General features: G+C 45.3%; 1 protein-coding gene and 1 non-coding gene across 2 annotated transcripts in view; one reads left to right on the forward strand and one right to left on the reverse strand.

Moving 5' to 3' along the window:
• Nucleotides 1–3807: 3807 nt before the first annotated feature.
• On the reverse strand, nt 3808–3879 carry TRNAP-UGG (transfer RNA proline (anticodon UGG)). The gene has a single exon. It is a non-coding gene; the product is annotated as a tRNA-Pro (tRNA).
• A 186-nt stretch (nt 3880–4065) lies between these two features.
• Sbat (LSMD1 domain-containing protein Sbat) overlaps nt 4066–15878 on the forward strand; it is a 44964-nt gene continuing 33151 nt past the window's right edge. Inside the window, exon 1 of the mRNA XM_050172648.3 lies at nt 4066–4225. The gene's annotated coding sequence lies outside the window, so the exon portion shown is untranslated. The remainder of the gene's footprint in view (nt 4226–15878) is intronic.

Below are 15878 nucleotides of genomic sequence, written 5' to 3' on the forward strand. Positions count from 1 at the left end.
GAGAGCTGGCCCGAGAGGCGGAGCAACGCCATGAGCAACGCCAACTTCCGGCTTCACTTTAGCTTCACAAAGAGTGACGTCAGGACCTCTCCTGAGTTTCCTTCCTCCATGGGCCGCTCACATGTACGCCGCCGACCATACGGAAATCCGCCCAAACCACGCCGGTTCGCCGAAATAGCGGACACGCTATAAGTCTCTAATGTGGGAATGCACCTCGCTCCCGTTTTCTCATCCCCCGTTCAGCAGCGAGACTGACTGGACAGCCTGGCTCAGGTCCGGGGACGTAGACCAACAGCTTGAATTGTTGGACTGGGCGGAGAAGGCGGAGAAGCAGGCCCAGGAGGGCGGAGAAGCAGGCCCAGGCCTTACTTGAGCCAGATCCCTCGGCCACCTCCCCCTTTCCCCTTCCCCCGTTCAATAAGGTTTACCACCACCACCATCATGTCTAAGGGACAAATGCATACAACACGCCCTAAGAAACCTCCTCCGTAGTGCCTAGGCAGTCATATATTCAAGGAGCAAAAGCCCTCATATTTTCTCTCCTCACGCCCACTCTTACTGCGTGCGCGCAAACGGCTGGCAATCCCTCAAATGACCGACTCGTGAAATTTACGATTTGTTCCGCTCAGACAACTGTATATAAACTACGATGGGCTCACGGCTGCGTTAAGAGGTCCGCACGTGCTCTTTTGAGGCTTGTAGCCAAGCTGGAAATAAAGAAAAAAAAGGCGCATTGGTCTACGGGTTGCAAACTGTAGCTCTTGCAAACATTGACAGATATCCACCTTTCCACTTGTTCACTTTTATCTGTAATTCTCTTGTTTGATCTTGCCAATACTCATCATTATTTTTTTAATATTCCAGCCTAGGTATGTAACGGGTGTCGTAAGCCACCTGACGTTGGCGAAAGTGACCGGGGTAGTAAGCCATTCTCCGTGCCAGAAGCCAAGGCACTTTCCCCAGTTTACCAAGCTTCCAGTTACCTTGCCGAAACCCTTCACTATAGCAATAACTGCAGCTGCACTCTTTATCTATACAACAAACTGCGATGTCATCCGCATACGCCAGAATTTTAACTTCCGATGCATTTAATCTGAAGCCGTGAATACTGCTGTTTTCAATGATCGCTAGGCACATTGTTTCTATATGTATATACTGAACAAAAGGGAACTCAGGGGGCAGCCTTGGCGTACAGAACGCTTAAGGTTAATGGCGGCCCCCACTGACTTGTTAACAATTAAACACGTAGTGCAGTTCAGGTATGCCAAAGCTACTCCATCTCTAATGATGGATCTGACATTAATGTGGCGTAGGATGGCAAGCAAAATACCATTAGGTACACAATCAAAGGCTTTCTCAAGATCGAGCTGTAGAATTGCTACCCCTGCTTTCAAAATGTCGCAGCACTCCATCATGCACTGCATATTGTGCATATTAGTCACAATCGAATGCCCCATAATGCCACATGTTTGCTGAGGACCAACCAATTCCTTAATTACTTTCTGTAGCTGCCTTGCTAGCACTTTCATCAAGATTTTATAATCACAATTAGTTAGTGATATAGGCCTGTATGAGGAAACCAATTTTAACTTTTCTGTCTGTTCTTTCTTTGGTATTATAATACAGTATGTGCTTCCCGAATGACCTGGGCAGGACATCTAGTATGTAATGCAGGTATTGCATTGTTCAAGGGTAAATATACAGAAGTTGCACCGAGTATTCGCAGTACTTGTGTGGGCTTCGAATTGGGAACGATGCAGTCGGACGAATTTGTTCAGGCGAATTAAAGACGGAGGTTTGGGAATGACGCACCTTTTTATACGACAGGTCGTAAACCGGTTTTTATTTTTCCGCGACTTAAGCGATCTTTTCTTGCGCACGGTGTGCCAAGTGAGGCTAAGGAGCGCGTTACCTGGCTATGTAGTCTGTACAGACAATATCAGCGGTCCGGTTTGTGGATTTCTTAAAGAAGTTATTTTAAGTGTACAGTTTTTGTCGGTTAGATTTTCAAATGAGTACCTTTTTTCAGTGAAACGTAAAACATTGTACAAAGGTGTATGCGATGTAGTTCTCCCTGTGCCAATGTACAGGGCCATATACAGTGGAGGCCAAGGGCAAGACGTGCTTAAGCGGGTGAAAAGAATGCAAGTAACGCCAGGGATCAAGTTTTTCTTTCTTAAGCTTCACACGGGTACGTTGACTGCCAAAACCTTTTTCGAAGATCGTGGTTTTTTCTTACCCTGGGGGTCACATTGCTTGATCTGCAAGAAACCATAAACTATAGATCATGTATTTCTAGATTGTTGGGCGGGTGTCTTCTTTTGGGATGTACTTCAGAGGACTATCAAAAAAGACTTTCCTTTAGATCCACAGGGTATTAGTATTTATCTATAGAAAACGATGATGAACTGCCGTTTGACCTTATTATGCTAATTGGCCTTTACTGTCTATGGCGCGCCCATATGGCGGGGTATCACTGCGATCCGGATGCTCGGCCTGCACGAATGCTTTCGTGAGAATGCATGTCGAGATTTGTAGAAATTCAGAAAGCACAAGATTGTATACCTGCATGGCTGTCAAGGGTGGAACCCTTGACCGCGCTCAAAGCATTCTAAAATAATCAGCACTCTAAGGCTAACACTTGGTGCTGGACACATACTAATTTATCTTGTTTTCTCAAATGTCATTTGTTCTTTGATAAAGTAGTACAAAATATGCAATAGAAGAAATAAAAAAGCTTTGGTTTAGGGGTATGATTCTTGCATTGAGTGCGAGTGATCCCAAGTTCAAGTCCCTGACGATACCATGTGTGTTCCCTTTTGTTTTTTTTTTATATCACAAACCTTGATGCTTGTAATGAACAGCGTTCCGCGCTTAACTTAAACACGAAGGATCTTTTCATGTGTTAAAAAAGCAGAATTATAGCTTCGGTCTGCATAGCTTGTACAGTCGCGATCAAAAGTTAGGGAACCGAAGATTCTTTCTCTTTCTTTTTCGCAGCCTGGGCATTCCAACTGAAATCAATAGCTAGAGCATGCGTACGCGTGCCTGTTTGAACAATACAATGTAACAAACCAATTACGGGCCACGGAGATGTGCTTGAATATATTTTAATTTTTTGCTGGTGTCGTGGTCCCCTCACGACTGTACATAATAACACGTGCTCACAGAAAGCTTGTGCAACTTAGACAACAAGAACACCAATACAGTTACACATGATTTTTCACACCTAATTTGCATACATATGCATTGAATGCATACAAGCATCTGAGGTTTAGTACAAATTATTCGCCAGAGGCAATTTACACAGTAGTGGTATTTCAAGTCCATACTGAAGTTAAACTGTCCACTAAATCCGGCTGGTTACAAGGCAGTCTGCCATACGTGGTCCACTTACGAAAGGCGCTCCACCTGTAATTTCTTCGGAGAGTACAGCTAATATAAACAGCGACCTAGGTATTGCACGTACGCGATATATTTCTCCCCGAGGCCGCAAGTTCGATAGAGGCGAAAACGCGAAAACACCCTTGTATTTAGGTTTAAGTGCACGCGATGGTCAGAACTAACTCGAGTCCCGCTACTACGGCGTCCCTTATCATGGTGGTGGTGCTCGTGGTTCTCGCACCTTAATCCCAGAAATCTTTCATTTTTGCACGAGGAGCGTTATGTAAAAGTTATGCGTAAGACACGTTTCTTTGATTTAACGCACGAAAATTCCCTACGTGATACAAAACACGTAGGTCTGCGTTGTACTAGTCAAACCGCCGCAGTTGCACTATTCGCGTTGAAAATGTAGAAAAAAAAATAGGGCCCGTCCGGGATTTGAACCCGGGACCTCTCGCACCCAAAGCGAGAATCATACCCCTAGACCAACGGGCCGAGATAATCATAAGGCTTTAATAACCATATTTAAAACATAGCAATTTTTCAACAAAATTGTGTTTTATAGCGTTGTTTTTTAGTCATTCTGACTTCCTATTGTATCTTTTGTTTTATTTTTTACAATTCTTATTATATATCTAAAAGACCAGGACATATTATGCTTTACACACGAGATTTGCGAGAGTACGTTCTGCAGTGGAAATCGACATGATCAACTTGTAGCGTGCGCATTCTGTCTAAATCGATCGTACAATGTGGGAATCTCGCAACACAAGAAATAGATCACATCCTTGAGTTTCTTCAATCGGTGGAATAGTCGGGACCTGCTCATACGTACTGTGAGGTATGTGCCACGATAGCATCCCGAGAAATTCCCTTGTCCAGAGCGGACTACTTTCGCACTACGTGTAGGATCGAGAACGCGGTTCATCGTGGTGTGTTCGCGTTTCTTTGGTACAATAGCGCATCTTGTTTTCATATAGCTATAAATCTCGCGCAACTGAGTTGTTGCGTTTGCTTGTCGTGCAATTTCTGCAACTAAAGCTGTGCTCATGTTGTTCTAAACCGCTACGAATTATGTGCAGTAGTGCGGATTGTAGCGCGCTATCCATTTAGTTGCGTGCACAATTTCCCGCTGTGCGTGTCATTTTCTTGTCACACGATCTCATCACAATATTATGTGAGCATCGGTCGTTGTAGTTGACTCTTGATACCAGCAGAGTAACTGCGCGGGCGGATCGATCGTGACGCCAACGTGACCGATCTGTAACATGCATGCAACTATATAGATGTCTTCAGCGCTTCCGATTCTTTTTTACTATGTATTGCCGTGATTAATGTTGCCATTGTTGCCTTCGTACGCAAGCAGAAGACACTGTACCGTGCCTTGTGGGCAAACGTGCGTTTGTATATCCGTGGACTCGATTTGTCAACCTGAACGTCAAAAACGTGAAGAGCCAAGTAAAATAGAAAAGAAGTGGAGGGGGGGGGGGAGAGAAGAAGAGCACTGTGGTTGAAGGGGGTAATTAAGTCCCCGTTAGTTCTCACTTCCTTAGTGTGGGTACCCACATGGTGGGTGTAGATTATAACCAATTACTAATTCTGTCATGTCATCCTGTTTCAACCGCAAGCTTCTTATTTTTCTGTTCTAGTTTAATTTGCCCTGTGCACATTTGACTTTTTCATTGTAGCACGTACAGAGTGCACCATAAATATTGTCGCACGGTTTATGCCTAATGCTTTAGTTGAGAATAAAAATATGTTAGGAAATATCTTGTAGGCCATTTACCCGATATATTATGAATGCAACACGAAATCTTTTATCGAATGTCTACACTCTTGGCCTTGCGACCTTTACATGTTCTGGGTATGCTTCAGTCATGGCCCATAAAGTATCCTCAGGACAACTTTTCTCCATGCTCACTCCAGCTATGCTTTCAGGCCCACCATGCTGGTGTGCTGAAAGGTGCGAGCCTCCTTTTCAAAAATAGCCCGCACACAGAAGTCCATTGGGTTCAGGATAGCTTGCCAGCCACTCTTCAGCTGGAATGAAGTAGGGCGAGAGAGCGCACCACCACTGCTGTGGAGTTGACTGGCTCTTCAATTGTTGGATAGGGATGAGGGCAGCGAATGAGGCTCTGGAATATTGTTAAAGTATGTGTGAGTGTCGATCTCTGTGCCTTTTGACCTAAAAACAAGAGGAATGGGACAAGTGGTCGTTACCCCAGCTTAAACAATTACAGACACCACATGGGAGTTCTGAAAAGCTGTCCAGCTGGCTGCATCAGCAAGCTCTGACGTCGGAAAAAGCACACGGGAGTTCTGAAGATTGTGACATGAAAATTTTCTAATCGGTGAAGACATTTGCCAAGCGTTGCCGATTCATGGCTTGTGCCAACAGCAGCCAGGATTTTTCCCACCTTCCCTTTCTCTGCACCTCCATCAGTCCGTGTCCTTGGAACTTGTCGGGGAACACTTTGAGGTCCCTTTGCGTCACTCTTCTCATTGTTGTGTCCAACACACTCAGCTCCAAGGCCAGCCTTCTGATCGTTCTCCGTGGCTGGCATCGGATTCTCTTCCTCACAATATCTCTAAGGTGAGAAGTGACCACAGAGACAGGGCAGCCACTGCAGGTTATGTCCTTAACAGTGCCACGTTTGAAAGCCTGTTGGACAATCTTGCCGTGAATTTTTTAGAACTTTGATGACCTCAGAAGTAGAGTGTCCGGCTTCACTCAATGATGCTGTTTGATGTGGTCCAGGGCATGCCATCTTCAGAAAAATTAAAGAAACCAGTATTAAACATGGTTGAAATTCTGCAGAAAGACTGAAACAATGTTTGACAAAACGATGTGGAGAAATGTTAAAAAGCAGAGGGACAATTATCTATCAAAGTATGTCACAAGAATTATGGTGCAACCTGTAAATGAGCAAAACAGTAAAACTGAGCTGTGCAGCATAACTGGAGCTTTTCTTTTAAATGAATTGCTGTGCATCAAGCAGCGGGTAAAAGTAAATTTTCTGTATTATTCCTAGGACAGACCAGAACTACATACGCACAAACAATCACTATTGACGCTTAAGAAAATAAATGTGTAAAGGTTCCTTTGGCAAGGTATGCATGCGACATCCATATTTGATTTGCTGGGTATTGTTTCACTTGATTGTTGTCAAACAAGAATTGCTGGTAAATGAAGAAATTGTCACCCACCCAAGCAGGCACGTACCCAGGATATTTTTTCACGGGGGGGCCCAACCAAAGGTAACTTCCTATGCAAATGAGGGGGGCTAGCTTTACTAGTACAAATGCAAATAATGCCCACCATTCGCCATGAAGGCACATAAATCTGCAAAATAAAATTGAAATAAGGTGTACCTCACAGGTACGCCTGTGAGATACGCCACTCCTTTACTTGGCAAACAAGGAAGCACATCAAATGGACTTGAACATGACAGAAGCGCAGGAAGAACGCTGCCAAGAACAAGTAAACAAGCGAAAGTAAAAAATTAAGATTTCTAGTAGCGTCTTTTTAATTAGCCCCGGAAGAATTATAGAGAAATATATATGTTTGCGGAAGAATCAGAGTTCTTTTGGATCCCTCGTTTACTGCTCTACCAATTTAAGTGCCAAAACCGACCCGTGTTGCTATGTGGGAAGTTGCATAACATTGCATGGTCACCAGTACCGTACAACCGCGTCGTATGCAGGACGCTGCGGTTCTAGATGTACTGTGCCCACTGCGGAAGGTTGGAAAAACACTCACACTAGAACAGCAGAGAAGTGGCTACGTCAGGCGGCTCTACTGATAACTGTAGAAGTGTGATTCAAAACACACGGAATTAGTCTCCACTTCCAGCGGCCTTTTCTCTACTTCCTTTTTCAATAAAGAGAGGTTGGTCCATATTTTCACAAACAACAGTTAAATTCGTTACTTTTCAGTTTTTCTTCTTGTTTAGCTGTTGCCTTGGCTCTCTCCCTTAGTAGATCGCTTAATTTCTCAACTCTCTGCGACAGTTCTTTCCAGTTGCCAATCTTGCACGAAAAGTGCTGTACAATTGGGGAAAAGCCAGATGAGGTAACAGGTGACCATCATATTGTTGATAGTTTTGCCGGTTATTGCAGGGTCTGATGACGGACGCTGTTTGACATTATCTTATTTTCCACCTTATCTAACCCATATCGTGGGTATATACTTCCGAGGATCTGCCAGCATCGCGGCGAGCCGTGACTTGAGGAAATAATGAAGCAAAAGGAAAAGTTTAACGCAACTGGTGTTTTCTCTGGCCGCAACTCGTTCCTCGAGCATACAGACCAGCTGACTACGAACCGAATCCCTTTCCTGATCCCTGGATCAGTCTAAACAAAGAAGGTTGAATCAACAAAGCAACAGCGATGCGTTTGATCCTTGAATAGATGGTGACAACTGAACTCGTCTCGAGGTAATTGCGCGGGCACCGAATCGATGAGAAAACTGGCCTTCACGTCCCAGGAGATGCCGATAACTATCACCATCCAAAAGGAGTGAAAGAATTGACAACCATTCCACTCTGTGAAGATGGAATGGCAGCAAGAGCTGACGACAGTCAAAGCTCTCAAACGAAAAGCAAAGGGCTTCACCCACGTATGGGAAGTGCTTAACGCCTGGTTCACCTCCGCCGCGGGTCGGCCCGACGGTAGTGCAATGCCGGGTCCACCCACGGCGGAGGTGAAGCAGGCGTTGAGCGCTCAGCCTGAGTGGGTCCATCCCGAAAATTTCGAAGGGTGCGTTACAGGTTTCCAAGTCCACAGGGGTATCTGCCATTGATCTTGGACTCTTTTTGCACTATCACCAGGATTGGCCCACATGATGATTTTTTCTGTTGATGGATGATGAAAAAACTCTGTAAGGTTAGTCATATACAGCTCTCGCTGTAAAAGGCATCAAAATGTTGACTGCCGAATAGATTGATTTGTCAGTGCTTTAGGAATGTGCGTGAGAAGTGGTGGTGTGGGCGGGGAGTAGGGGAGGGGGGGGGGGGGGCGTATGCTGCTTAATTTCGGCGGGGGTGGGGCGGGCCCCCCCCTGGGTACGTGCCTGCACCCAATTAGCACAAAGCTACACAGTTGAAGGAAAATTCTGACTCTGATGACAATCTTTTCCTTTCATCAAAACTATGGCGGTGGGTATTTATATGTCCACCTAGTCATTGCCTCGTCTGTTTTTTCAATGCCAGTGAGTGCAAGCCATTGGTGCGCCTTAGTCAGTGCTGCAATATGGTGCTATGCAGATGGCACACGACTGCTTGCGTCATGGGTGCATCTGAGTGTGTGCCACTGCCTTTCCTTTAGGGAAGCGGTAGATGCACTGTCCCTGCATCATGCGTCTGTCAGTCGTCTTCCAACTTCCGTCATGAGGCGCCACCCAGGCCGTACTCTCCACGACCATAAAGCAGGTGCGAATGCTAGCTGCCGGGGAGAGTAGGAGAGGTGACAGGAGAGGGTGGTGAACGGTTGGATCAGCCACACCTGGCTGGCATTGAAAAGAATATAGGAAGTGATGACCTAGCGGACAGGTTCATTTCGATTACTTCTGAAGTGCTGATTGGCTGGACCAGCAAGAAGGACACCAGAACCTACAGTCAGTTTCTTTCTCGCTAGTTCAGCTCCACCCAATCAGCAGCGGCCGAAATAGACAGTCCACTAGGTGGACACTTACAGAATAACACTCCCCCACTGTTTAGCCATATTCACTGTTGTGTTTCACAGTGTCCGTTATGGTTATCAGATGAAAAACATACAATATGTCGAGACCTGTTTTGGTGCATGTTGATCTTCTTAGACTAACACGTGGCTCTCGTAAAACAAAATTGCACACTTGTTAAACTAACCATGGCCTGCCTTTGTCCTCAGCTTCACAAACATCTTGCCACAATCAACCACACCAGCCCATCTGAACATCGACAACTGGCTTTTTACCCACGTATCTTATTGAGCACCGTGCTCTGTGCACCTGGTGCGTCTACGACAATGCATCCTTCTTTCCTCAGCCTTCCTACTCTTCAATGAGTGTTGGCGTGAATCCTCCCTCTACCTTGTCTTGTCACATTTTTCTACCCATGGAAAATGGTATGAAAATGAAATCCCTTTCCGATATATTTTGTTATATGGTCTTGAGAAAGGTCAGGCGCTAGCTGGAACATTGACATAATGAACACTTGTTTTGAGTTTAGCGTATTTCACATATTTTCTGGTGTGTAACCGCATTCCTTTCCAGGCCACTTGGGTCACTCGATGTGTGCAGCTTCTTTGATGGCAGTGTGGGCCACTGAATATGTGCCACCGGGTGTGGGCGACACTTCGACGAAGTGCGAAGTGTGGCACCTCATACACGACACACTGCGGGGGCGGCAATACGGTTTGTCGCTACATTGCTTCAATGCTAATCGCATTAACGTTGAAATCCATCATAAGATGCGTTCTACCGGTATCTATGTTTTTCATTATTCCCTTAAATACAGAGCTCAATTATTAGGCCATACAGCTGTGCAAAGTATTCTACCTGTTGGTTCTTGTACAGTGTATTTCCAACACAGTTGTTACTCATGAATCTTGTTGTGGGTGCATTTACTTTCCTAATCCTTCACTCTTGCACCTGTTTTTATTGTTTCAGTGCCAGACAGAGAGAGCTGTGTGGGCTTATTCATTTTGCATGAACTAATAATTGTTTCACTTCCTGCAATGCTTGGTTTACTTTTTCACTGTTTTTGTGAGAGAGTTCAGATTGGCATTCTTGTTATTTGTGGTCAGCATTCTAGCACTGCAATCAAATTCCGAGGTGGTTCCAAGGAAATGAACAAAATTAGTGCAACAAATGTGCTTGTTTCTTTTCAGAAATGCGAAGTAAGAAGACGATACAAAATCAATCACAATCTTTCAACATAGCAGTAGAAATTAGACTACAGGCCTGAGAGAAGTGCACAGTTTTTCAACTGTGTATTGCACTTATATATTATCCATCATCATCATCAGCCTGGTTACGCCCACTGAAGGGCAAAGGCCTCTCCCATACTTCTCCAACAACCCCGGTCATGTACTAATTGTGGCCATGTCGTCCCTGCAAACTTCTTAATCTCATCCGCCCACCTAACTTTCTGCCGCCCCCTGCTACGCTTCCCTTCCCTTAGAATCCAGTCCGTAACCCTTAATGACCATCGATTATCTTCCCTCCTCATTACATGTCCTGCCCATGCCCATTTCTTTTTCTTGATTTCAACTAAGATGTCATTAACTCGCGTTTGTTCCCTCACCCAATCTGCTCTTTTCTTATCCCTTAACGTTACATCCATCATTCTTCTTTCCATAGCTCGTTGCGTCGTCCTCAATTTAAGTAGAACCCTTTTCGTAAGCCTCCAGGTATCTACCCCGTAGGTGAGTACTGGTAAGACACAGCTATTATACACTTTTCTCTTGAGGGATAATGGCAACCTGCTGTTCATGATCTGAGAATGCCTGCCAAGCGTACCCCAGCCCATTCTTATTCTTCTGATTATTTCCGTCTCATGATCCCGATTCGCCGTCACTAACTGCCCTAAGTAGCTGTATTCCCTTACCACTTCCAGTGCCTTGCTACCTATTGTAAATTGCTGTTCTCTTCCGTGACTGTTAAATGTTACTTTGGTTTTCTGCAGATAAATTTTTATACCCACTCTTCTGCTTTGCCTCTCCAGGTCAGTGAGCATGCATTGCAATTGGTCCCCTGAGGTACTAAGCAAGGCAATATCATCAGCGAATCGCAAGTTACTAAGGTATTCTCCATTAACTTTTATCTCCAATTCTTCCCAATCCAGGTCTCTGAATACCTCCTGTAAACACGCTGTGAATAGCATTGGAGAGATCGTATCTCCCTGCCTAACGCCTTTCTTTATTGGGATTTTTTTGCTTTCTTTATGGAGGACTACGGTGGCTGTGGAGCCGCTATAGATATCTTTCAGTATTTTTACATATGGCTCGTCTACACCCTGATTCCGCAATGCCTCCATGACTTTTTGTCTAGATCTTGTTGGAGAACAGCCACATCATCAACGCATTTTACTTCCCTGTATATCACACAATCATCAGCGAATAAGTGCATATGAGACTGGATATCATCAGTTATATCATTTATGCATAATAGAAATAACAGTGGGCCCAACACAGATCCTTGAGGTACACCGGACGTGACACTCGCGATCTGGGACTGAGCCCCGTTGACAATGACAAACTGCTTTCGTGATGCGAGATATGATCTTATCCAATATGCTGCGGAAGCTCCAAGTTTTTCAATTAAGGAAGCATGGGGTACAGTGTCGAATGGCTTCTGGAAGTCCAAGAAAGCAGTCTAGTGAGAGTCGATGATCGAGGGATTCTGCTATGTCGTGTGTAAATTCTGTTAATTGTGTAACACAGAAAAGGCCTTTCCGAAACCCATGCTAGGCTGGATTAAACAGACAATGTTCATTAATATGCACTACAGCTGTAGTATACAAAATATGCTCTAAAATCTTGCAAGATTGAAGATTGAAGATTGGATTTATTGATAGGAAAGACAGAGAGGTCGACCTGAGCTAGTGCGCTCTAGTCTGCTACTCTGCACTGGGGAAGAGGGAAGGGGAGTGAAAGTACTGGGATGGATGATGATGATAAGAGAAGTGGTGAGTGCTTATGTACATAAGACAGCTGTCTTGCTAGAGCCGCTCGTCGAGCTTGGTGTCCTGCAGAAACTTCAACAATACTTTTGTTGCACGTATTGAAGTTGCAGTGTCAGGCCATGGGCCGAGGATAGCTTCCTCCTACAGTGGTTGCCTGCCAACGCTGGCTAAGAAACTTTCTAGCGTCCTTCACTCCAGCATATATGCTGGGCAGTCGCACAGTAGGTGTTGCAGTGTTTCAGGCGTCTGGCAGTGATCACAATCAGGGCTGTTCGATTGGCCCATAAGGTGTGCGTAGCGACGGGTGAAAGCAATGCCGAGCCGAATCCTGTGTAACAGTGATGTTTTGCTCCGTGTAAGCTTCGGGGGCAAACAGAATTTACCGTCTGGGTCAATCATGTGTAGACATCTGTGAACGTTGTTATAGTGGGCTGTGTAAGCTTTTGTAAGGTCCTGCATGAGTGCCTTAATCATGGAGTTGGTGTCAGGTCGCGAGTAGGCAATCCGTACTTCATCAGAGGAAGAGGACGCCGATCTTGTCTCACTGTCAGCGAGTTCATTGCCAAAAACACCACAATGACTAGGCACCCATTGAAAGGTGATCACGTGGCCACTTAACTCGGCACTGTGATGAAGTTCGACGATTTCCAGCACGAGCAGGTAGTATGGTCCTTTCTTTAAAAAACATTTTAGCGCCTGTAGCGCCGATTTGGCATCGCACAATATCGTCCATTTATGAGGTGTCTGCGTTCTCATAAAACGGACAGCCTCCCGTATTCCCACAAGTTCCGCAGCCGTAGATGTCGATTTGTGGTCTAATCTAAATCGTTGAGTAATTCCAAGTTGTGGGATGACAAATGCGGCCGTTGTGGCAGATGGCGTGACCGAACCATCGGTATATACTTGTACAGTCCCACTATATAATGTAAATATATGGGACAGGATGAGCTGTTTCAAGCCAATGGAGGAAACATGAGATTTCTTCATGATTCCGGGTATCTGAAGCCTCACTAGTGGTCTTGGCAATGTCCATGGAGGTGTTGCGGGAATATCGGTGGCCTGGAATCTTGCAGGTATAACACTTGCGTGACATGCAATAGCTTTAGAAAAACCACAGTCAAGGTTGGTGCTTGGAAGTGTTGACAGTGGATGGTGTGGGTGTCTGGTTAGCAGGCGAAGATAGGTTCGCACAGGTTCACAACACCTGTATATGTCGATTGGACAAGCCCGTGCTTCTGCTATTGTGTCCTTGGTTGACGTGCTAAAATCTTGCGAGAAATGCATGTCAAGGACACTGGCCGGTAATTCGCTACTTCACTGCGTGCGCCCGACTTATAGATGGGCACAACGCTCTCAACTTTCCACTCGTCCGGAAGACAGGACTGTTCTAGAGATTTGTCATAAATTATCTTTAAATATGGCGAGACTGATATTGCACAGAGCTGGAGAAGTCTGTTAGGCAAGTCGTCAGGGCCACAGGCCTTTGACGCATTTAATCCCAGCAAAAACATCTCAATGCCACATGCGGAAAAGTTAATGTTATCCATCTCTCCTATTTCGCTTCGAGGGTCCTGTGTCTTCCCATCAGTTCTGACCACTGGGGTGAAGACAGAGCAGAAGTATTGATTAAAATTTTCGGCCTTGGCAATGTCGTGATGTACCGTGTTACCGCCAACGACCAACAATGGAACAGCTACCTTGTCCTTACCAGTTTTTTTTAACATGCTTCCAAAATTCTTTGGGATTTCGTTTTAATCTAAAGTGCATAGAGCTGGAATAACAGTCCTTTGCATTGTGAATAGCAACTTTCACTTCACATGTTATGTCCTGCAATTTTCTTTTATTCTCTTCTGTAGGTACCTCTTGAAAATTGCCATCGCATCTCTGCCTTTTCTGTGTTAGTCTGTACAACAGTTTTGTAAACCAGGGTTTACCAAGCAAAGCAAGCTCAAGTAGCATGTTAATATTCTCTTCCAGTCTCATCGTAGAACGCCCTAGCCTTAGCATGACATTGGCCCTTTGTTCAGCAATTATGCGCTGGCCGTAGAGACAATTTTTTCTAGTCCAGCAGAAGTGGCTTTTGACCTAAGAAAATCATAGAAGCTGTCTTTGTTTGAAATTTCTAGCTCAGTCGGTCATTCCCTTCTTTGCCACTGAGCTAGTGAAGTGGGGACATCGGTGCTGAAACTTGCGTGAGTTTGCTCACATCACATGAACCAATTATTTGAAGTACAAGAATTAAGCGTGATTAAAGCATTAATATATTAATCAGACAGTTACTTGATCAGTTGCCTACCATGATGTAAATCAGTGGGAAGAAGCATGGATCTGGCATTATGCATGCTTTTGTGACAAAGGACTCTTGCTGCTTGTTTTCTAGACTGTCAGGTCAAGAGTGGGCACGGGATAGCGGCAACCATGCAGTCGCCGCTAAACCCTTTTTGCTTCTTCATGCAGTTCATCGTGCTCCTTGGAGTATGGCTGTATCCCTCGACCTGCGCATGTGCGGTTTCACCAGTGCTCATCTATAATGACTCACCGACACCGTTGCCAGTCCGGCTATCTGACGCAAGTCAAGATCTTTGGTGCCAGCAAGTAATCCAGGGCGCCATCTTCATACCTTTGCACACGGATTCACAGCCGCCAGGAGCGACATCTCCCTTCTGGCTCTACTTAAGCAGCTGCCTTCGTCCGGCCACTTTCAGTGGGCACGGGATAGCGGCAACCATGCAGTCGCCGCTAAACCCTTTTTGCTTCTTCATGCAGTTCATCGTGCTCCTTGGAGTATGGCTGTATCCCTCGACCTGCGCATGTGCGGTTTCACCAGTGCTCATCTATAATGACTCACCGACACCGTTGCCAGTCCGGCTATCTGACGCAAGTCAAGATCTTTGGTGCCAGCAAGTAATCCAGGGCGCCATCTTCATACCTTTGCACACGGATTCACAGCCGCCAGGAGCGACATCTCCCTTCTGGCTCTACTTAAGCAGCTGCCTTCGTCCGGCCACTTTCAGTGGGCACGGGATAGCGGCAACCATGCAGTCGCCGCTAAACCCTTTTTGCTTCTTCATGCAGGTCTGTGAAGCTCCGTCTCTTTACTCTAAACGTACGAGTAACGTCTGTCTGCTGCTTTTCCCGTGCCCAAGTGTATTTTTTGCCTCACTGTGTGAATGTGCGTTTGTTGCAAGGCTACTCATCCTATCTGGTGACGTTGAACTTAATCCGGGACCCGCAACTGACGCGCAGTACAAAGAACTTCTTGCAGCCATTTCTGCCCTTTCAGCAAAAATAGATTCACGACACACAGAGGTAATGAGTGGTCTCGCCGAATTAAAGGAAAAACAGGCTCAATTAACTAATCAAGTGTCCGATTTAACCACTAGATTAACGACAGTTGAATCGCTTGTTGAATCACTTGAGCTTAACCCATCGTCAGCTGACATACCTGCAGTTGTAGCTCACGCCGTTAAAACTGAAAATGCCTCCCTCCTGACACGTCTCGATGATCTAGAAGATCGCTCCCGCCGGGATAACTTAATATTTTATGGTATTTCTGACACTCCGTCAGAAACATGGGCGCAGTCCGAAAAATTGGTGTGCGAATTTTTATCTCATCATCTTAAGTTTGAGGTCCCCGAGAATATGGTATGTAGAGCCCACCGACTTGGCTCGTATACTGCTAATAAGACTCGCCCGATTATAATGAAATTTTCTTGCTCAAAACTGAAGGATAAAATTCTGGCACTAAAATCTAATCTGAAATCCACCGGGGTATCTGTGGGCGAAGATTTCTGCCGAGCAACGCGCCAGTCTAGGAAAAAGCTGCTTGAT

Source organism: Dermacentor andersoni, chromosome 3 (assembly GCF_023375885.2).
Source record: "Dermacentor andersoni chromosome 3, qqDerAnde1_hic_scaffold, whole genome shotgun sequence".
In the NCBI taxonomy this organism is placed as follows: Eukaryota; Metazoa; Arthropoda; class Arachnida; order Ixodida; family Ixodidae; genus Dermacentor; species Dermacentor andersoni.